This window comes from Podarcis raffonei, chromosome 1 (assembly GCF_027172205.1).
Source record: "Podarcis raffonei isolate rPodRaf1 chromosome 1, rPodRaf1.pri, whole genome shotgun sequence".
Classification (NCBI taxonomy): Eukaryota; Metazoa; Chordata; class Lepidosauria; order Squamata; family Lacertidae; genus Podarcis; species Podarcis raffonei.
Genome location: NC_070602.1, coordinates 46,030,704 through 46,052,392, shown reverse-complemented (window position 1 = coordinate 46,052,392; position 21,689 = coordinate 46,030,704). Strand labels below are relative to the sequence as shown.

At 45.6% G+C, this 21,689-nt stretch overlaps 1 protein-coding gene across 7 annotated transcripts in view; it reads left to right on the top strand.

The window, feature by feature from the left end:
- Nucleotides 1-21,689, top strand: part of RGS6 (regulator of G protein signaling 6) — a 213,815-nt gene that overhangs the window by 92,318 nt on the left and 99,808 nt on the right. The window contains exon 2 of one of the 7 annotated variants that reach the window (XM_053384445.1): nucleotides 5,654-5,767. The exons of the other annotated variants lie outside the window; for them this stretch is intronic. The gene's annotated coding sequence lies outside the window, so the exon portion shown is untranslated. The remainder of the gene's footprint in view (nucleotides 1-5,653; nucleotides 5,768-21,689) is intronic. 7 annotated transcript variants of the gene reach the window in all.

The following is a 21,689-nucleotide window of genomic DNA, read 5'->3' as shown; positions in this document are numbered from 1 at the left end:
GCTCATGGTGAACCCTTGTGCCCTGATGTGCGTCTTTATGGCCATCTAAGTCCTGCTGCTTAGTGGAGAGTAGAAAAGAATTCAAATGAGTAGTGCCTTGCCTTAAAACCCTGTACTCTTGCATCCTTTAACAGCGTCTTGAGAGCTCCGTAAATCCATTGTGGGCTTGCCAGTGGTGAGCATCCTCAGTTGCCCCCTCGGTTGCCTAGCACAAAGATCCCCTTCCCACTGGGCTTTTGCATCAGGAACATTCCTCTGCTTATGCCAGGCGTAGGCAAACTCCGGCCCTCCAGATGTTTGGGACTACATTTCCCATCATCCCCGACCAGTGGTCCTGTTAGCTAGGGATGATGGGAATTGTAGTCCCAAACATCTGGAGGGCCAGAGTTTGCCTATGCCTGGCTTATGCTGACTTTTGCTCAAGCCCACCATGCAGGACCGAACCACACTCCTTTCTTCCAGGCGTTCCTCTCCCTTGCAAGAGACACAATCATAATAGTAACGAAGGGCTGCTGGTTGTCTCCCGCAGAAGCCTTGTGTGAGGGGAAGAAACCGCTGTGAGGTGAAGGGTTAGGTCTAGAGCCAGGAGATCTGATAAGAGAAATGTCAGCAATACAGCAAGCATGAAGAGTCTTTAGATCATGGATTTGATTTAAGCCCACCCTCCAGTAGTTACACATTGAACCCACCTGTTGAGCTTCTGTTGAACTCTGGGGTTTACTCTCAGGTAAGTGGGATTAGGATTGCAGTCTTAAGCATTATCTTTCTTTGGTTTTGCAGGATCCGTTGTTAGATTCATCTCAAATTTTCTTTATACTTTCCCCTCTATTTTTCAAATTTCTGTTGAAAGTCTAAAATGTTCGTATTGCATGTATATTGTAAGTGCATGAATCAAGAATTACAGTATATTGGGTGGAATTCAGCACCACGCTATTACAGCTTGCCAGGTGGAACATTCCCTCCTCTCCTCCCTCTGTGTGCTGTTCTGGGGCTTCTCCTGACTCCCCCCCCCCCCCGCAAGCCAATTTTAGGGGACAAAGGGGGGGGATGGCAAAGAATAGGGGGAATTCCCATTGTAGAAATGGAAGCCATACTGCAGAGCTTTCTCCTGACTCGACTGAGTAGTTGAATCCCTCCCATTGTATTTTATATTGGGGCAGAGGTGAAGAGAGCAGTGGAATGCAACAGATTTTTTTTTTTAAATCTAATCTTTAAATTTGAAAGAAATGTATTTACACTTGAATTTACCCTACAGGTATTTCCCCCTAACATTAGGAAGGGTCTCTGTTCTAGTTAGATTACAGCTCTAGAATTATGTGGTGGTGAACTCACTGAGAAATGACTGCGTATTCATTGCATGCAGAAGATTCCTGGTGAATGCCCAGCATCTTCAGGTCGGGTTGAGATTGCCCCCCAAACCCCGAGAGCTTCTGCCTGACAGTGAAGACAATACTGAGCTACATGTACCTATGGCCTGACTCTGTATAAGGGATCTGCCTCAGTCCCTATGTATGCTGCATTCATATTTACACATTTGTGTAAAGTGTAACCTGGGAAGTTGAGACCCACTTCCCTGATACATATTTCCTGCCAGAGAAATAGAGACTGAATTAGGTTAACCTGGGCCAATGACATGCTGAAAATACTGCTGAGGTAAAGCTCAGTTGCTAGGCATTATGGGTATAATATACTGCAAATTGCTGTAGCAACGCAGGAACTATTTTCTTAGCTTGAAAACACCAGCTGAAGGATTAGTCTGGCCTTTCATTATTAGAAGCTGAGTGTTTGTTCTGAAGTGATTTTCATCGGGATTATGTAGAGCTTCAAACACTATAGAGCATGTATTTGCTTCAAATAAGTTCAGGCATACGAAGGGAGAAGAATAAACAGATGTCATGGGCTTTGGATGAATAAATGTATTGTAAAGTCCTTTTTTTACTTTAATTACAGCTGGGAGTACAATCTCCTGCCAGGCATTAAATTGGGTCAGCAGCAGCTTGAGAACAGTCACTGATGAATGCAAGTAGTGTATAGATACAGAAAATAAACTCCAGCGCAGTGCTAGGCTAGATAAGCCTGTGGGTATCTTGTAAGGCCCCCATTAACATTCAAGTAAAAATACATGAGAGAATTTGTGGCTGTCAAAAGATAACCAAAACTTTAAAGGATGTCAAGGCAGCACTGGGTTTAGCTGATTGCATTTAATCCCTTGGAAGGGGTGCCCCATAAAGCCAGTTCACATGCTTGCCAAATGGAGGAACATTGTATGTACCATGAGATATACGCTTATGGAAGAACAATGGAATGTGTGAAACAGGCAAAGTATACACGATAAGTGCTTGATTCTTAAATTCCTCTTATGAGGTGGAAGGTCAGGCTTGGGCATGAGGTGCATAAGGAGGGTTCTGATAATTCTTGGGAGTCTCCATTACTGCTGGGAATTCTGGGATCTATAGTTTCTCTTCATCCTGACTGGATTGAGCCAGGATGAATGAAAAGCTGCTCCTGGCTGCAATGGAAGCACTCAAGAATTACTCAGAATGCAGCTGGGAATCTTGGGAATGTAAAAACAGCTCCTCTTTTTATCTCAGCCTTCACTGCCACCACTTTTCACCCTGACCTGACCTATTGGGAAAGCGGGGGATGGATGGATGGAAACTGGAAAGAGAAGAGATAGACTTACGATGACTGGTGCTCAGATATGCTAAACCAGACTTCAGAGTTTGGCTCACTTTGTAATTGGCACAGCTTTTCCAGGCTGGGGGAGTTTGTTCTGAATCTCAGCCCTGTTTAAGCATTCATCGTTGTTGTTGTTTAGTCGTTTAGTCGTGTCCGACTCTTCGTGACCCCATGGACCAGAGCACGCCAGGCTCTGCATTCATCAGCATGTGGTTAACATCATATGGAGCAAGAGAACAGGGCTACATCCCCAATCCTCTACCTCCTCCACCACCATTCTCTGCAAGTGGTTGAGAACTCTGGTCACATGGAAATCTAAATCTTGGCAGAAGCCTACAGTAGGCGCCCTCTACTGACTTTCCCCCAAGTCATGGATAATGGGGGCGGGGAGGAAGGGGAGGGTCAACAGGAGGCATATTGGCAGGGCTGGACCAGTGAACACAGTGCCACCATGCAGGCTCTGCTCTGTTCCAGTTGCTGGTGCCATCCCTACAATAAAGAAGATAGACTTGTGCTTATCGGGCACTTGTTCCAAATATTATAGATTTGACTAGTCATCTCTGAACTGAACTTTATAGTTGAACACAGATAGCAGTTTCTGTGTCAGCTATCAGCATCCGTGTAAAGGGCAGAAATGTGCTGTGTGATTTCAATCTACTTTGTGCAGAGTAACAGTGGAAATGAAGGGCATGTACAACATCTTGCTATTTTTACTTAAATGAGGGGATGAGACATCTGCATATCCTATGGTTCCTGTTTAGAAGGAAAGAAGGGGCTTGTCTTTGTCAAGATGGAGCGTGTGTGTGTGTGGACAGGACAAGCGGAAGGCTGTCATTTATAATTTTTTTACCAGACCAGAAATTGATCATATTTACTTGAATCTTGGAAGAATAAAGGATCAAGCTACCAAAATATGGCAAGGCTTTGTATATACATAGAACTTTCCCATTAAAGTCTGAAATATTTATGGATTAATCATCACAACACTTGCTTTAAGAATTGACTGATGGTGTTTAGTTCTTTCTAGAAGGCAAACTGCCATGGGGCCCAGTGAGTCACAGTACTTAACACTATGATTGTAGTGAAAGAACAGTGGGATGTGAATGATGCATGGAAAGTTTATCAACCTCTGTATGAAGTATCACTGTGTGGACCTCAAAAACTTTCATTATTTTCCATCAAGAGAAATTGTCTAATAAAATGCATTACAATTACATTTCTGAAATTACAGTGTCTAGGTCATTCGTACATTTTCTTTTAATTTGTTTCCTTCTGTTGCTGTTAATTTTTAGATTTGTCATTCATTTTTTCTCCAAATTTTCCCCTTCCTAGTTGTTGTTTTTAATGCCTTCTCCCCTCAAAAAAAGATAAAAAATTATTCTACCATCTCATCATTCTTCAGGTATGGCCATTTACAAGGACCTGTTTCAAAAGTCTGTTTTCAATCAACTTGCAGCCAAAGATCTATTCCTGATCATTATGTATTGTACTTCTTAAACAGTGCTAAAGGTTATCTTGGGAATAGCAGACCAGGAGAATTAGAAGGCCTGCCAGGCCACAATGCAACTGTGTTCTGATTACTCTCTTGTTAGAATTCCATTAAGTAAAAGGGGTGAAAAGTGCAAAGGCAACAAGTTAAATCAAAAGTGCAGATTTTCTTCACACATTACATGCCTTATCCCTGATACTTAAAAGAAGGTCCTGGGCTAAGCCATAGATATCTTTATCCATCCATTTGGATCCTGGGCTTCTTCTCCAACACATAATGACCACTGCTTTCAGGATTCTGAACAGGTGATTAGCAGTGTCAGAGTGGATGGTTCCACTCATTTGATTGGCAGTGCCCATGCATTGGTACATAAAAGGGGCAGATTCAGAAGGCTAATCAAAACATGTTGTTGTGTACCTTCACTGAATGAAAGCAATTATATTAGATATGCTGAAGGATGGGTGGTTATTCCTGAGAATGAGTCTAATGGCATTGAGTCATGTATATAACATGAGTAGGACATGATACAAGAGCATCCTGTTTGAAAAAATATATTATTTATTGGAATCGGACTCTTTTGCTATTCTATGAGTGCTCTCTGTGTTGCTGTGGGGATAGCTGAGCAACTCATAAAGAGTGAGATATATATTCTGTGGAAAGCCAACAGACATTTGTTTTCAAACAGGTTAAGCTTATATTGCCATTCATTCTTTCAAGTCTTGGGACCATTAAAATATCACATTGAAAAGCAGCCTGAATTTATCAGGGTAGCCAGACCTACTGTTGAGTGTACCTTCCTGTCTTAACCCTGGCATTGTTGCTTGCCCAATAACAGTGAATCTTTTCTCACAATGACTTTCGGCTTCCAAATTGAACTTCCAAACATACCTCCCGTGTGACCTTTAGATCAGTGCATTCTTGCTATAACTAACAACCCTAAACTTTGCCATTAACAAGCAAGCAGCTTGTTGGAATGATGTGGGATTTCCCCTACAATACCACACCATCAGAATTCAGAATTCAAAATTGAATTAAAGTTGCTTCTGTGTTCGTTTTGGTGGACAGATTTAGACAACTGGTAGCTTCTGGAATGCCTAATCTGAGGAAGTGGCTATAGCTTGCAAACATGTGGTTAACCCCGCTGTCATCTCACCAAGTGGTGGAAAATGAGATACGTACCCTGGGTTTGCAGCACAATTCTGTGTGTCGGAAGACAGCCCCTCCAGACACCCAGATAAGTGCATACAGGGTTGGAATCTTAATCACTTGGTTGAGGACTGTGGACTATTATCTCTCCAGTAGGGCACGGGAGTTATTTGTGTTTTTAAAATGTCCTTAAACTTTCATAGACCTTTTGCATATTGTGAGAACAAACGCCTTTGCTTCGAAACATTCCTGATGGGATTTGGCTAAGGAATTGAACGAGGTAGATATTTTTTCCATCCCCTTTTGGTGGCTGCAATCTCCTTTTCATCTCTTTCACAGTGTTTCCTAGCCGTTCGCTCCTAATCATGCAGAGCGATGCAGTGCAGCATGTATTCACACAAAAATCGTCTTGAAGCCCATTAAGAATTCCAGCCACCTTTTGAAAACAGCCAGGTAGTCCTCTGCTTTTTATCCATCTAGCTGTTTTAACATTTATTATTGATGACCTTTCAGCACTTCCTCTCACCTGGTGCTCTCCAAACCCTTGTGCACCGCTGTGTAGGAACAGGTGGATGAATAGGCATGAAGCCCTGGATGTTGATCACCGGCCTGTCAGGGCTTGTTTCTTTTCAAGGCTGCTTGCCAGCACTTACATAGGTTTCTTCTCAGCACCGGTATAGTGGTTTTGAGGCAGTGTTCATTCTCATAAAAGAAAATTGGGTAATTGTGGTCATAAAAAGTTTGAGCTACCCCTTGGCATATTTACTTGTACCATTGAAATTAGGGGAACTTATTTCTGAGCAACATATGTAGAGAATTAGGAATTTAATTAGGCAGGAAAGAACACATGGGAGTTTTCTTGAGATTTGAGGGGCAGAGAATCTCTCTTCCTTCCAAAGTGCAACGTGAGAACCTTGTTTCAGCTAATCAAAACCTAGAATAACTTAAAAGTAGACTCATATCCAGACATAGTTGTTTATTCACGCTGGGGTCTGGGCTTACGTGCTGGGAGAAATAGTGACTGAGTTTCAGACAATAGGACCGTTAAAAATTATGGATAATGAATTATTATGAAAAGGCCTTCAGGCCTCAAACTGTGATTGCACAGGGCTCCGTGTTGGATGCAAGCCTACCCATCTTCAGCTGTATTTTTGTAGGGGTAGCGCTGTGGTCTAAACCACAGGGTCTAGAGCTTGCCGATCAGAAGGTTGGCGGTTTGAATCCCCGCGACGGGATGAGCTCCCGTTGTTCGGTCCCTGCTCCTGCCAACTTAGCAGTTCGAAAGCACGCCCCCAAAGTGCAAGTAGATAAATAGGTACCGCTCCGGTGAGAAGGTAAACAGCATTTCTGTGTGATGCTCTGGTTCGCCAGAAGCAGCTTAATCATGCTGGCCACATGACCTGCAAGCTGTACGCTGGCTCCCCCGGCCAGTAAAGCAAGATGAGCAGTGCAACCCCAGAGTCGTCCGCGACTGGACCTAATGGTCAGGGGTCCCTTTACCTTTACCTTTTATCCTTACAGATGTTCATGAATAGAGATCAGGGGATGGGGCTAGTCAGCGCAAATGATGTCAGGGGTTTGCTAACCAGCACAATCCCATCCCCTTCTTTGTGTTGGTCTACGCAAGAGTTATAATGCCTGGAAAGGGCTATTATGAACTGTGATTGCATCATAGAACTAGGCTTAGCTATATTTGTGACAGTCATCTTGGAAAATTGATGCCTTTTCTGTCGCAGTTGAAAATCACATTTATTCCCCCCCCCCCTTTTGGTCTAAGGGAAACTATGCTGAATGTTTAGTTACTGCTAAAGTCAGTATTTGAACACCATAGCAGCAACCCGTAATCTAAAGGAGAAGGTGATTTTAATCACAAATGTAAGGCTTGCCAGATAATGATGCTGCACTAAGGTCTACTGTCAGACCTGAACACTAATAAGGTTTGACAACAGAGTGGGACATGTTAAGATTGCTGATGTGCAGCTCCCTATCTCTAAAGACTTAAAACCTTCTGTCTCAAGGTCATAAACATATTTTCTTTCTTTTTTTGTAATTTGAAAAAAGAAAATGATTCCATTCATTCTCAAAAAATAGCATTTATACTTCAGTGCTGTAAAATACTTGAATTTTAATTGGAAGGTGTAATCCAAGAAATATGAGTAATTTCTGGTGTGGTATATACATTACAGCTGTCTCATGGAAAATTGTTCCACATGAGTCAGGTTGCAGATGGCAAATCCTGCATATTTATCTGTATCAGCATAAAAGCTGGGTTTTCTGGTTATCATTGCTCAAGGATCCAGGAGTGAAAACACTGAACATATGGGGTGCAATTCAACATAGTGCTAAGTGGGGTATGCATGGGGGGAACGAGGTCCACTCACACAATGGGATTACCCCCTCCCCCCCCCCCGTTCTGGGAGCAGATTTAGAGGGCACACGTGTAACAATGTAGTTCAATCCAACCCTAAGGTTGTAATTTGACTAACAATTAATTTGTAGGCCCCATAATAAATACAGTTTTACTAACTGGACAGTCCTATGGCCACTAGTCATTTTTCAAGCTGAGTCTCTCCCCCGCCCCCACTGTTCTGTTAAAGGTTTGCTTGCTTGCTTATCTATCCCTGCACAGAGTCTTGTGAGCCCATTTGGTGAGAGAGTGGTGAGGTCTTGTGTCTCCTTGCCAACCTCTTTTGGATGAACCTCACCTTAGCTCCAAGTCTCAAGCAATAATGTCGAAATGTTTTTGGGTGCACTAAGAGTTCTGTCAGCTATAAGTAGCAAATGCATATCCAGGAAATTTGGAGGGAAATACCAAATCAGAATCTTTGAAGAGTACGAGATTAAATATATTGGTAGTTATTGTGGGGAGGGTTCAGCCGTAGTCCCTGTAAACCCTGCCGTAGTTTTCTCACAGTGAAAGGTGATTTTTTGTTGTTGATTCTTAGGCTCATATGTCACCCCTGGACTCCAACAAGAAACTATTGTAGTACTGTAATGAAATATAAGTGCAAGGTTTTTCCCTTGGTGTAATTCTGCTGCAGACTTGTGTATTCTCAGGGCAGACCTAGCTGTGAATGTGTGTAACAGATTGCCACTTTTGCTCAGGGAAAAGCAGCTCCTGTGTTAGCTAGGGATGATGGGAGTTGTAGTCCCAAAACAGCTGGAGGGCCAAGTTTGGCCATCACTGTTCTAAGGGGGTCTGGATGCAAAGGATATGCACTTTCTGAAAGACAGAGGAGGAAACAGCTCAAGGAAATTGCAGAGTGAACACACACAGAGAGATAAACAGGGCCAGCCTGCTCATGAGGCAAGATCTCTCCAGAACTTACTGCAGCTTTGCTGGTGCCACCACACAGCCCAAGGAAGGGAGGCAGCGGCGCAGCATGTTCCTGTTTTGTCTCAGGCAGGAAAACTTGACACTCCACACTTGCGCGCGCACACACATACACACACTTCTCTAGTGCAAATCAACCCTCCCCAAAGCTATTTCCCCCCACCAGAAATTGCTGTCAGGATTTTGTTACATACATAGTTTTTGTTACATGCATAGTTCCACCCTCAACTTTCAAACAATACAGTATCAGGCTATGTCAGAGCTTATTCTGCTGCCCGCACAAGGTGGGAATGGATTGTTATTATTATTCTATATAAATAATAATGGCTGCTACGATGATGTCCCGTTGAGGCAGAAGTGGTTTAGTCATGCTGGCCAAATGACCTGGAAAGCTGTCTGTGGACAAACACCAGCTCCCTCGGCCTGAAAGCGAGATGAGCGTCGCAACCCCATAGTCGCCTTTGACTGGACTTAACTGTCCGGGGTCCTTTACCTTTTACCTTTACTTTATGATGATGAGCATTAGATGTTTGATCCTCTTCTTCAAATCAGCTGCTGGATAGTTAGAGTTCTATTTTTAGAAGCTGGGTTGCTGCTGAAAAACTACTGGGAAAATTGTTTCAACTGTATCAGGTAAATGGATTGTATTTTTCATGCAGATGATTTCCTAAAAGGTATAAATATTAGGGTACACATGTGCCCCAAGATTTGCCTTGTATTTGTACTTTTAAAAACAAAAACCAATCTGTCATTCTTTGCTCTGTCTTCACTCTGCTCCAATCCATGATTCAGACTTTGACCTGCTAGGCATACAACGAAGCTCCATGTTCTCCATTCACTTTTATGAGAAATCTAAACACAGCTATAACTTCTTTCACTTTTTTCAGAAGTGGAACACATTTGCAGACACAGGAACCTCTTCAGCATGAATTATGTCTGTCAAATTGCTGGGAAAAGGGTCTAGTGGATTTTGTGTGGGAAGTAAAGGGGATCAACGTTCCTCCATAATCCATATTAAGCCAACTAAAAAACCTTATTAGTTTCATGTTTTTGAGGAGAGAGCAGGGGTTAGTCTCATGCTCTTTCACTTGTCAAAATAGTTAAGAGGTGACTGAGTTGTGTTGGATTGTTGCATATACTTTTTTTTAAAAAAGGGTTGGCTTCACACTAGGGTTGCCATATTTCAAAAAGTGAAAATCTGGACACAAAAGTTGTTCAACTTTTTTTTTTTTGGCAGAATCTCAAAAAAAGAAAAGAAAAGAAGTTTTTGAGCTTTTTTAAGAATGCATTTCACCAAAATCTAGACTTTGGACTTCTGGAGGGGTGAAGAAGCCCTACCCACCTAGCAGTGTGTGTGTGTGTGTGTGTGTGTGTGTGTGTGTGTGAGAGAGAGAGAGAGAGAGAGAGAGAGAGAGAGAGATTTTTTAAAAAGATAAGTTACATTTTTAACTTTAAAAAATCACTGTAATTTTTTTTAAAAATCACCCATTGCTCAGTGCTATGCAGGTAGCATTCAGGACAGCCCCATTTCTTGCAAACCCCATGAACCAAGAGAAACATAAATAGCCATAGGAAAACAGAAAAAATACAGTATAAAAAAGTAGAGCACAGGAAGACAGAGCAACATGACTCTTTGTGGGGAGTGTTAATCCTACTCGAGGTCCTTTTTTGACTTGAGAAGGAGGAAAATTAAGCGAAACCATCCTGGTTTACCTCATTAATCTGTTCCAGCATAGAGTCGCTTTACATTGTGTGATGGGATGATGAGCTGCTTGTGCGTAAAATCCTAATCCCTCAGAGTTTGGCTAAGTCCCCAAACCTCTGTCTGTGATGGAGCTCCTTAAACATGACTCCATCAATCGCTCGTTGAATCGGACAGTGGGCGTTTACGGAACTTCTTCCAGCATAAAAGCTCCTTAACGGAAACGCGTCTTCTGGACTCTCGGCGTGACAGTTTCCGCCGAGGAGTGGGTGTCCCTACAGGAGGTCCTGAAATCTCCCCGCTGCTCCCGCTTGAAGTGTCTCTGAGCCCTCCCTCCGACTCACTTTCCCTTGGAACTCCACTTCTCCCCCTGCTGGTCCCCTCCTCCGCTGAATGGTCTCTCTCACCCTCCATGAGCCCTTTCACCTCCTTAGTCTCAGATGGCAGTTCCCTGACATCCACCTCCCCTCCAGGGCCCCCTTCACCCCCTTCCCTCCCCTCCTCTGCGGGAGGCGAGGGAGCAAAACCCCTGAAGGAACCTCCCTCATCTTCCGAAGTTTCGAACACTTCCCTCCACCTTTTGCTGTCTCCGGTTTCCAAGTACTCCTCCTCATCGGAGTCTGTTCCTCCTTCCAACTCCGATTCCCTGAATCCCTCCAGTTCCTCCTCATCGTCGGTGGTGCCAAAGTACTCCCTCCGAAACCTCGCTACTGGCTGAGGTTTCCTGGGGAACCTTTGGTGGAACGTTTCGATCAAGATCTCGTCACGGACCTCCTCTGCCTTCACCCAGGTGTTTTCCGACTCCGGTTCCCCTTCCCACGCGACCAAATACTCCACCTGATTACCCTTCCACCTGGAGTCGATGATTTCCGCCACATGGTTGCGGCTTTCCCTTTCTTCTATGGCTGGCCCCCGTGTGGATACCCCTTCACCTTCCCCCCTGTATGGTGACAGTAATGACCTGTGGAACACTGGGTGCAGTTTCATGTGGTTCGGTAACCGGAGTCTGAACGCCACTGGGTTGACCTGTTGGATGACCTCAAATGGTCCCAATCTTTTGGGTCTCAATTTCTTGCAACCCCCCTTGAACGGCAACCCTTGGGTTGATAGCCAGACCCGACTCCCCACCCTAATTGTTTCACCTTCCCTTCTGCTCTTGTCTGCCTGCCTCTTATATTCTTCCTTGGTCCTTTCTAAGTTGAGTTGGAGTTGACGATGGATCGCTTCCATTTCTTCTACAAAAAGTTCCGCGGCCGGAACACTCCATCTTTCCCCTCCTTCCCCTGGAAACGCCCTGGGGTGGCACCCATAATTAGCCAAAAAGGGGCTCATCCCGGTGGACACATTCTCAGCATTATTGTAAGCAAATTCCGCTAGCGCCAACTTTTCGACCCAATCGTTCTCTCTGTCATTGACATAACACCTCAGGTATTGTTGGAGAATACCGTTTGCTCTCTCCGCCTGCCCATTGGTCTCAGGGTGCCTGGCAGTCGAAAAGTTGACCTCTACGTGCAATAAGCTCATAAGTTTCCTCCAGAATCTGGACGTGAACTGTTTCCCTCTGTCGGAAACCACCCTCAAGGGGGCGCCATGCAGTCTGAAAATATGTTCTACAAACAATTTCGCTGTTTCTTCCGCCGTGACTGCATGTGAGCAAGCTACAAAGTGACCCATCTTAGTTAACAGGTCTACTACGACTAGTATGGCGGTTTTCCCCTGGGATTTGGGCAGATCAGTCATAAAATCTATCGACACCGCCTCCCACGGTCGTTCTGGTGTGGGTAACGGTTCTAATAACCCCGCTGGTGCCCGCCTTTCTCCTTTGGCTCTCTGGCATTGGTCACACCTTCTCACATACTCCCGTACATCCTCCCTCACCTTGGGCCACCAAAACTCCCTGGTCACCAACCACATGGTCTTGTGTTGCCCAAAATGCCCCGCTGTGGGATTGTCGTGCAGCTGTTTGAGTACTCTCCCCCTCAATTCCCCTTCGGGTATATATAGCGCCCCTCTGTAATACAATGCCCCGTTTCTTTCTTCAAAACCCCCGGGGTCTTCTCCCTCTCTCCTTAGACCTCTGAGCTTGTCCTGGGCGTACTCATCATTTACCGTTCCCTCTACCAGTTCTCTTTGCCCCACCCAGGCCGCACCACACACCCAGTGGTCCTCTGGGATAATATGTCTCTCTTCCGGCGCTCCCTCCCCCTCCAAATATTCAGGTTTGCGAGAGAGAGCGTCCGCTCTGATGTTTTCTGGACCTGGTACATAGCAAATTTCAAAATGGAATTTGGAGAACTCCTGGGCCCATCTCACTTGTCGTTGGTTGAGCACCCGTGCCATTCTCCAATACTCCAAATTCTTGTGGTCCGTACACACTTGCACCTTATGTTGTGCGCCAATTAGTAAGTGTCTCCATCTCCGGAACGCTTCGTGAATGGCGAGTAGTTCTCGGTCATATACCGTGTAGTTCCTCTCGGATTTGTTCAGCTTACGCGAAAAGAAGGCACACGGTCTCCATTCTGACTTATTGCTCCCTGGCTGAAGCAGCACCGCCCCCACCGCCCGGTCTGAGGCATCAGTTTCCACTCTCATGGGTTTTTGTAAATCCACATGCAGGAGCTGTTCTTCCGAAGCGAATGCCCTTTTCAATTCCTCAAAAGCATGCTCCGCCTCCGCCGTCCAAACGAATTTCTTCTTGCTGCTTAGACAGTCCGTGATGGGAGCCGTTAAGTGGGCAAAGTTCTTGATGAATTTACGGTAAAAGTTCCCAAACCCTAAGAACCTTTGCACATCTTTTTTCGTTTTCGGTGTCTTCCATTCCAGCACCGCCTGGACCTTGCCTGGATCCATGGCTAATCCCTTGTCTGATAAGCGGTACCCCAGGAATTCCACCTCCTTGGTGTGGAACTGACACTTCTCCAATTTCACCCACAACTGGTTTGCTTGCAGCTGGCTCAGCACTTCCCTGACATCCTTTACATGCTGCTCCTCATTCTCTGAATATATCAGCACGTCATCGAGGAAGGCCACGCAATTCTTGTAGAGCAAAGGTCCCAGTACGTGGTTCATGAGCGATTGAAAACAGGCGGAGCCTGATTGTAATCCGAATGGCATAACGAGATATTCAAACGCCCCCAAAGGGGTGAACATGGTGGTTTTCCATTCATCCCCCTTCTTTATTCGTATCAGGTTGTATGCTCCTCTCAGGTCCAGTTTCGTGAATATCTTTCCCTTCCTCACCCTGGTCAAAATGTCATCAATCCTGGGCATGGGGAAAGTCACTGGTTCTGACACGGCATTTAGGGCCCGGTAGTCCACGACCAATCTCGGTTTATCCGTGTTTTTTTTGTCCACAAAAAACACTGGGCTCCCCCCCACCGCTCTGGACTCTCTGATGAAGCCCCTCTTCAGGTTTTTATCAATAAACTCCCTTAACTCCTGCATTTCCCTGTCTGACATGGCGTACAGCTTGCCCACGGGGAGCTGGGCCCCAGGGACCAGATTAATTTGGCAGTCAAAGTCTCTGTGCGGTGGTAATTTATCTGCTTCCCTTTCACTGAAGACCTTGCTCAGGTCAGCGTATTGTTTGGGCACCTTCCCTTTGTCCGCCACTTCCGTCCCTGCTAGAGAGGCTTTTGCCCCTTCTGGCACCTTTCCCTCTCTGCAGTGTTCCAGACAATGTGCTGACCCAAAGGAGACCACTCTCTGATGCCAGCCCACTAGCGGGTCATGCAACGCTAGCCAGCTCATTCCCAAAATGACTGGAGCCCCTCCCAGGGTGGCTACATTGAACGCTATCCTCTCAGTGTGCCTGGCCACCCTCATAACCATTGGGACGGTTTGTAGGCTGACTTCTCCTCCCAGCAGCTCCCTCCCATCGATCGTGGTGACCTGCAGGGGGTTGCTTAAAGGGAGTGTCTGTATCTGGTGTTCAGCTGCAAACTCCTTGCTCATAAAATTACAGGAGCTGCCTGAGTCCAGCAGCGCCTTAGTCTTTAGTGGGTATCCGTTTGCCAGCTCTAGCAACACCTCTATTACTAGGGCTGGTCTTGGAGGTTCCGGAGTGGGCACTTTTACTGCTCCTTGGCCTGTCTGCAGTGCCCTGACAGAGGCAGACAGGCGTTGGCTTTTACTGGCTCCTGGACTTCCTCCTCCTTCCCCCCAACAGCTCCAGCCATCCCTTGCCATTCCTTTCTTTGCGGGCAGACTCTGGCAAAGTGACCTGGCTGCTGGCAGAGATAACATTTCTTGGCGCTCTTTCCCTCCTTCTTCCTCCCTTCACTGGGATTTGAAACTGCGCGCGCGCGCGCTGTTCCAACTTCCATCGGCTCTCCTGGCGGGAAACTTGGTTCTGGAATCTCTGGAATGCGGAAATCCCTCCAACGCTCTCCTTTCCCCTCCCGCTTCTCCAAGGCTCTTGCCTCCTGGCGTGCTCCAATGGTCAGCGCTGATTTGGTCAGCTGGTCCATAGACTCCGCCCTGGGCGCCCGGGAAAGTTCATCTTTCACCGCCGAAGAAAGCCCCTCTTCAAAGAGCATTTGAATGGGTTCCGCCGAAAGGTCCCACCCCAATCTATGTATCAACATTGTAAACTCAGTCCAGTACTCACGAACCGATCGGCTCCCCTGTTTGCACGCCATCAATTGTCTGCGCACCAGCCCCTGTTCAATCTCGCTGGAAAACATCAAATCCATGGCGCGAAAAAACTTCCTCGCGTCCTTCAGCATGTCACTATTCCCTGCCATCAGGGGTCTGACCCAATCTCTCGCCCCTCCTTCGAGATGGCCAATCACAAACGCCACTCTCGATGCCTCGTCGGGAAAGTCATTAAACTGCAGTTCAAGAGCATACTGCATCTCTGTCCTAAAGGCTTGGTAGTTCCTGGGGTCCCCCCCAAACTTCTGCACCATTCCTGGCATCTTTCTTGCTAGTGTAGCGCCTTTTGCCTTTTCTGCATCCTGCGCCCTCCTTTCTTCTAGCCTCGCCGTTTGCATTGCTAGCTGGAGTTCCAACACTCTGTACCTTTCTTCCAGGCTTGGACCCTCTCCAGCTCCTGCTGCTCCTCCGGCTCCGGCTGGGTTACTCATGATGCCTCTCTGCACAAGCTGCTTTCAGGGACTGTCCGATTGCTGTGATGGGATGATGAGCTGCTTGTGCGTAAAATCCTAATCCCTCAGAGTTTGGCTAAGTCCCCAAACCTCTGTCTGTGATGGAGCTCCTTAAACATGACTCCATCAATCGCTCGTTGAATCGGACAGTGGGCGTTTACGGAACTTCTTCCAGCATAAAAGCTCCTTAACGGAAACGCGTCTTCTGGACTCTCGGCGTGACAGTTTCCGCCGAGGAGTGGGTGTCCCTACAGGAGGTCCTGAAATCTCCCCGCTGCTCCCGCTTGAAGTGTCTCTGAGCCCTCCCTCCGACTCACTTTCCCTTGGAACTCCACTTCTCCCCCTGCTGGTCCCCTCCTCCGCTGAATGGTCTCTCTCACCCTCCATGAGCCCTTTCACCTCCTTAGTCTCAGATGGCAGTTCCCTGACACATTGCAAATAAAAATAAAAGTTGTGCCCATAACTGTATGGTACAATTACTGTTAAGAGACTCTATCCTGCCACCTTCCCAGCGTGATCCCTTTCTAATGTGGTCACCTTTTTAGCTGAACAGGAAAGTTCAGGATATTCAACACCCTCTGCACATGCTAGTAAAAGATGTCAGTTATATTGGTGTCCAGTATTGGTGTCCAGTACAGGTGCCTGCCCTGTAATCTGAAAGAACAGACAAGCTGCATTCAATGGCTAATGACATATTACAATAAACAGAAACATATTATTTTAACAAATCAGTGCTGCTTTAGTTCTTCAATAATATACAGTGGTACCTCGGGTTATGTACTTAATTCGTTCCGGAGGTCCGTTCTTAACCTGAAACTGTTCTTAACCTGAAGCACCACTTTAGCTAATGGGGCCTCCTGCTGCCGCTGCGCCGCCAGAGCACGATTTCTGTTCTCATCCTGAAGCAAAGTTCTTAACCCGAGGTACTATTTCCGGTTTAGCAGAGTCTGTAACCTGAAGCGTATGTAACCTGAAGCGTATGTAACCCAAGGTACCACTGTAATGAGCATGTAAAGACTTTGTCGTCCTGGCCAATCCAGTAGTAATTTTGAGGCTGTATGGCCTCAGCAGGAGGGTCTACACAATCTCCCTCAAGCATTAACAAAAGATGTGAAGCCATGTTGGCTAACCTTATGAAGGGCCACTGGATGAACAGCTGTGTGTGGAGGGGGGGGCAGAGAGGGCATGGCCGCCACCTGTGTTGATGGCGCTGAGGCTATTTACCACAACCCTGTCACACGTTATTTTGGCAAGGTGATCTGAGTGACCCCTCTAGCATTTAGTTTTCTTTAGTTGTTTTCAAAGCACTAATCCTGGGTCTGAAATACATGAAGTCCCAAAGCGCTTGGATCCAGATTTTCATTCATATTATCCTTTTGCTGTTGGGAGATTATTCACATATTTTTTTCCCCTATGAAAGTGTTCTCTTTACACATCTGAGCAAATTGTAGCTACGGAGTCAGGATGTGGAGAATACAGAATGAAGTGAGGCAATTAAAGTACATTAAGCTTCTCAGTAGTAAAATAACAAAAGACGACTGTATCGCTTAAGTGGTGTGTATGAAGGCTGATGTCTCTCTCCTCTTGGTAGCAATGCCATATGCTTCAAAGGATGGCACAGGGCATTACATTATGAAACAATTTGACCTCAGAGAAAGTATCTAGCTTCTTTATTCAAAGGTTGGCGTCTTATGTAACTGAATTATAGTTACTGGTTTGTGTACAACCATGTGAATCTGGGTCTCCAGTCTCTGAATCCTTCTACTACCAAACACACAAAAGTATCCCTCTCAATTATTCTTTTATTCCTGCATAAATGCTTGTCGATATTCTCCAGTGGCCAACTTGTCTGTTACACAAAATATTCTGAATCAGAGCTGTCTGACTAAATTTGTTGTATCTTTTTCCTTTTGTGTTTTTCCTATTAAAAATAAGCTGCTTGCATAGTGTTGTACACATTTGCATGTAACATGGAGTTTGGCCCTGGAAGAGCAACATTAACAATCCTTAAAATCAGCTGGGTTAACAACTTCCTAAAGCCTAAGAAAGTGTTCAAGTACATTCACAGAATGTGAACTGGCTTGCTGATGACTGCTTGATATTCAGAGGAGGTAGAACATAGCCATCGTAGCTAGTAGGCTGCATTCATTCATTCATTCTACCGCCCTATACCTGCAGGTCTCAATGTGGCTTACAGAATAAAATCAGAATATAAAACCATAAAATACATAATCAAAATAACAACAACCCAGTAAACCCCCCCCCCCATTTTAAAAGGGCATAGGTTGTCAATCAAATCAACCAACGGCCTGGCTAAAAAGGAACATTTTTGCCTGGCACCTAAAGTTGTATAATGAAGGCGCCAGGTGAACTTCGCTGGGGAGAGCATTCCACAGACAGGGAGCCACTCCAGAGAAGGCCCTTTCTTGTGTTGCTACCCTCCAACTTCTCGAGGAGGATGCACACGAAGAAGGGCCTCAGAAGATGATCTCAGGGTCCGGGTGGGTTCATATGGAAAGAGGCGGTCCTTTAATCCTCTTTTAAAGCCATCCAGGTTTGTGGTTATCACTTCTTGTAGGAGTGAGTTCTACAGTCTAAAAACATGCTGTGTGGAGAAGTGATTCCTTTTTCAGTCTTGCATCATCCCAGTGCACAGCATTGATGTTTGTCCATGAGACTGTGTTATGAAAGAGGGAGCTTTGTTTAGGTGCTCAGTTTCCAAACATGTATCACACGAGAGACGGTGGGAATGTACTTGCTAGCCCTGCCTCCTATGTCACATCCTCTTGCTCAACCATGCCACTCTCCCATGCACTGGAAGATATAATAGAATCATAGAATACAATTCTATAATTCTATGTTATTTGCCTTCCAATGCATGGAGAGTGGCATGGTTGGAAGGGATCCCCCAGGGTCATTTAGTCCAGCCTGGCCCATATGGGAATTGAACCTGTGACTTTGGCATTATTAGCACCAGACTCTATAACCAACTGAGCCAGTTTCTATAGTGGCAAATCTGTACTCTCATAGGTCCTCTAGAAACTTTAAAACAGGGATGGGAACCTGTCACCCGCCCAGTTGTTGCCTGAAATAAAATTAAAATGATAAATAAAAAATAAAAATCTGCATCTCCTTCCCGGACCACTGGTTGGGGCTGATGGGAGCTGGAGGGCATCAAGTTCCCCACCCACAATTTCAGAAACTGTGCAGGACAGGATCCTGTCCTTGGGTGACTCTCTGGGTTGGTTTAGGCTGAGGAGGACCTTGCCCTCTGAGGCCAGAAGGCAGTCTCCTTTGTCCTTCTGGAACAGGCAGGGCTGCCCCTCCACCACCCCCGGCTGACCTCCCGCCTCATGTCTGTGATGTAGACGCAGTCAGTGCTCCTGTGATTCAAAGAGAGGTTGGGGGAGGGTAAAGACCTTTAAATCTTGTAAATTGACAGAGAAAGAATGGTGGGTAAAGAAATTCGCCCATCTCAGTTTGGCACACAGGGAGATGTTTCAGAGAGAGATCCAGACTGCAGCTACTCCCACTCCGTCTCTCATTGGCAACAGCTCCAGAAGCAATAGGGGGGCTGAGGTTAGCTAGTTGTGGAGCCTCGTGCAATTCTGGTCATGTGAACAATTTGAATATGGCTAGTATGTGAAGGGAATGCGTGAACAAAAAACTTTCATATACATTAACTGTGCCTCCATATGGCATTAAATTTACAGATTGGCTTAGAAGTATCTCAAGCCCCCAAAGTTTTGAGACAATGCATTGCTATTCTTTTACTTATTCAAGGTGCTTGTATACCACCTGCCATATAAACAGATGCCAACTTGTTTCACAGCAAGAAACGACAGTAAAATACAATTGCAGTATTGTATTTGCAAGTGTAAATTACCAACAACAGTAACTCAAAGACCCATGATTAAAACAAAAGCATTTTTTCAAATTCACCACAACCAATTCAGGCACCCTGAATAAACAGACTTGAAAATATAGCTTCCTTCTTCTTTCTTAGTATACATAAAAAGGCAGTGTGATGCTGCCACCTTGGGCCCATTGGACTTCTTTTGGCCCTCTTAGGAAGAAATGAGCTCAAGGAACTGGCCTGAAGAGTTGCCATTGTGACTGTTTGGTTGAAGTTTTGGCTGGTGGGTAAAGAAGTTGCCTCTCAGCTCTTCATTCAAGCTGCAACTCCTGCTGCTATGGCAACATCCTTCCGTAAAGGGCCTAGTGGCAGGAATAGGGCGGAAGAGAACTCTGTTCACCTTTTGGCCTGTCAGCCAAGCCACCCACCTGTGCCCTGGTCACACCTGTCTCCCCCTCAGCTCCATTCAGTTTAAATATTTCAGCTTCACTTTCCACCATGTGATCGTAAGCCCTTTGGAAAACCTGAGAGGAAACGGGCACCGCCTTTGCTTATGGAACCCTCAGCTTCACTTTGTGTTGGTAAACAGACTCCCTCTATGCCTTTGGGCCAAAGCTTCACACCTTTTACATCTGCCTTTTGCCAATTTTCAGACTTAATTTTGGCCATGGTAGATTGCAGTGCATAGCATTAAATGATGCATGAAATGACCTGTCACACTGCATTATGTGGTGAAGAAAAGCACAGAAAAAGGGGAGGGGGAGAAAATAGTGTGAGGGGGGAGAGAAGAGAGTATTAATGGTGCACTTGCTATTCACTGGAAAAATCTATTCGTGCGGAGTGGCTTTGTTAATCTGTATGAATTTAGCAACAGCAACATAAAAGGAAGGAATGATTGGTACAGGTTTCCTCCACTAACTCGTTGCTGTAACTGGTAGCTATGATACTGTGTTTTTTTTCACCATGTGTCATTTGTTACAAATGCAGCCCTGCCAAACTTAGAGCTTCATGCTGGGGAAGTGATGGGAGCTAATACAAAACCTAATTGGAGTTTTCTTGTAGCGAGGGTAACGTTGTAATTTATTAGATTTCTAACCTGCCCTTCCCCCAAAGGCTTGGGGTGGGTAACAATATAAAACTAAAATCTGTATAAATAAACCCCACTCGTTATAAAAAACACTATCTCGAGTTTAATGTAATAATAACAGTACTTCAGATTTCACCAGTCTCCACCTCCCAAGAAATGGGCAGAACTTGTTCGTAAAAATTGCCCACTTTTGTAGGAAGGGAAACATGTAACTCAAGGGTGGGGAACTTGTGGCGCTCTAGATGTTCAGAGAATCATAGAGTTGAGGAGGACCACAAGGGTCATCCCCCTGCAATTCAGGATTCTTGCCAATGTGGGGCTCGAACCCATGACCTCATAAGTCTCATGCCCTTCCAACTGAGCTACCCCAGCTACTGGATTACAGTTGGCCATGCTGGCTGGGGCTGAAGGAAATTGCAGTCCAAGAACCTGAGAAGGGCCACCAACTGCCCACCCCTGCACTAAGTGGCCCAGGTTTGATTTTCAATACAGTGCTGAAAGAAGGTAAGAGATTTCAGAGGCTCAGGTGGTCTCAGTGGCTGGGACTGTCTTTTTCCAGTTATGACTGGTTCGCCAGCTGCAGCCACTTTTGGACAGAAGTGACTTGGCCACTGTGGTGTAGCGGTTAAGAGCGGTGGACTCGTAATCTGGGGAACCGGGTTCGCGTCTCTGCTCCTCCACATGCAGTTGCTGGGTGACCTTGACACTTCTCTGAAGTCTCTCAGCCCCACTCACATCACAGAGTGTTTGTTGTGGGGGAGGAGGGGAAAGGAGACTGTTAGCCGCTTTGAGACTCCTTAAGGGGAGTGAAAGGCGGGATATCAAGTCCAAACTCCTCCTTCTCCTCCTCCTCCTCCTCCTCCTCCTCCTCCTCTTCTTCTTCTTCTCCTTCTCCTTCTCCATGCACTGGTAAATTCCAGATCGGATCATTGTAATGCACTTGATGTGGGACTACCCTTGAAACTTCTATTGGTTCAAAATGCAGCCACCAGATTCCTGGCCGAGGTTCCATTTGGATCGCATATAACCCCTCTTTTTAAAAAGCTGCATTGGTTGCCGGTTTGTTTTGGGGCTTAGTTCAAGTTGCTCATGTTAGTGTTTAGAGCCCTCAACAACTAAGACCCCCCCCCCCAAAAAAAACAATATTTGAAAGACCATCTCCTTCCCTACAGGCCTTCTTCGATCTGCAAATTTCATACAATTCTGATGAAAGGAAAAAGGCTACAGCTTTTTTTCTTTTTAAAATTTCCCTATATCAAATTTGGACCCTGAGCTGAGTTGGACAGAC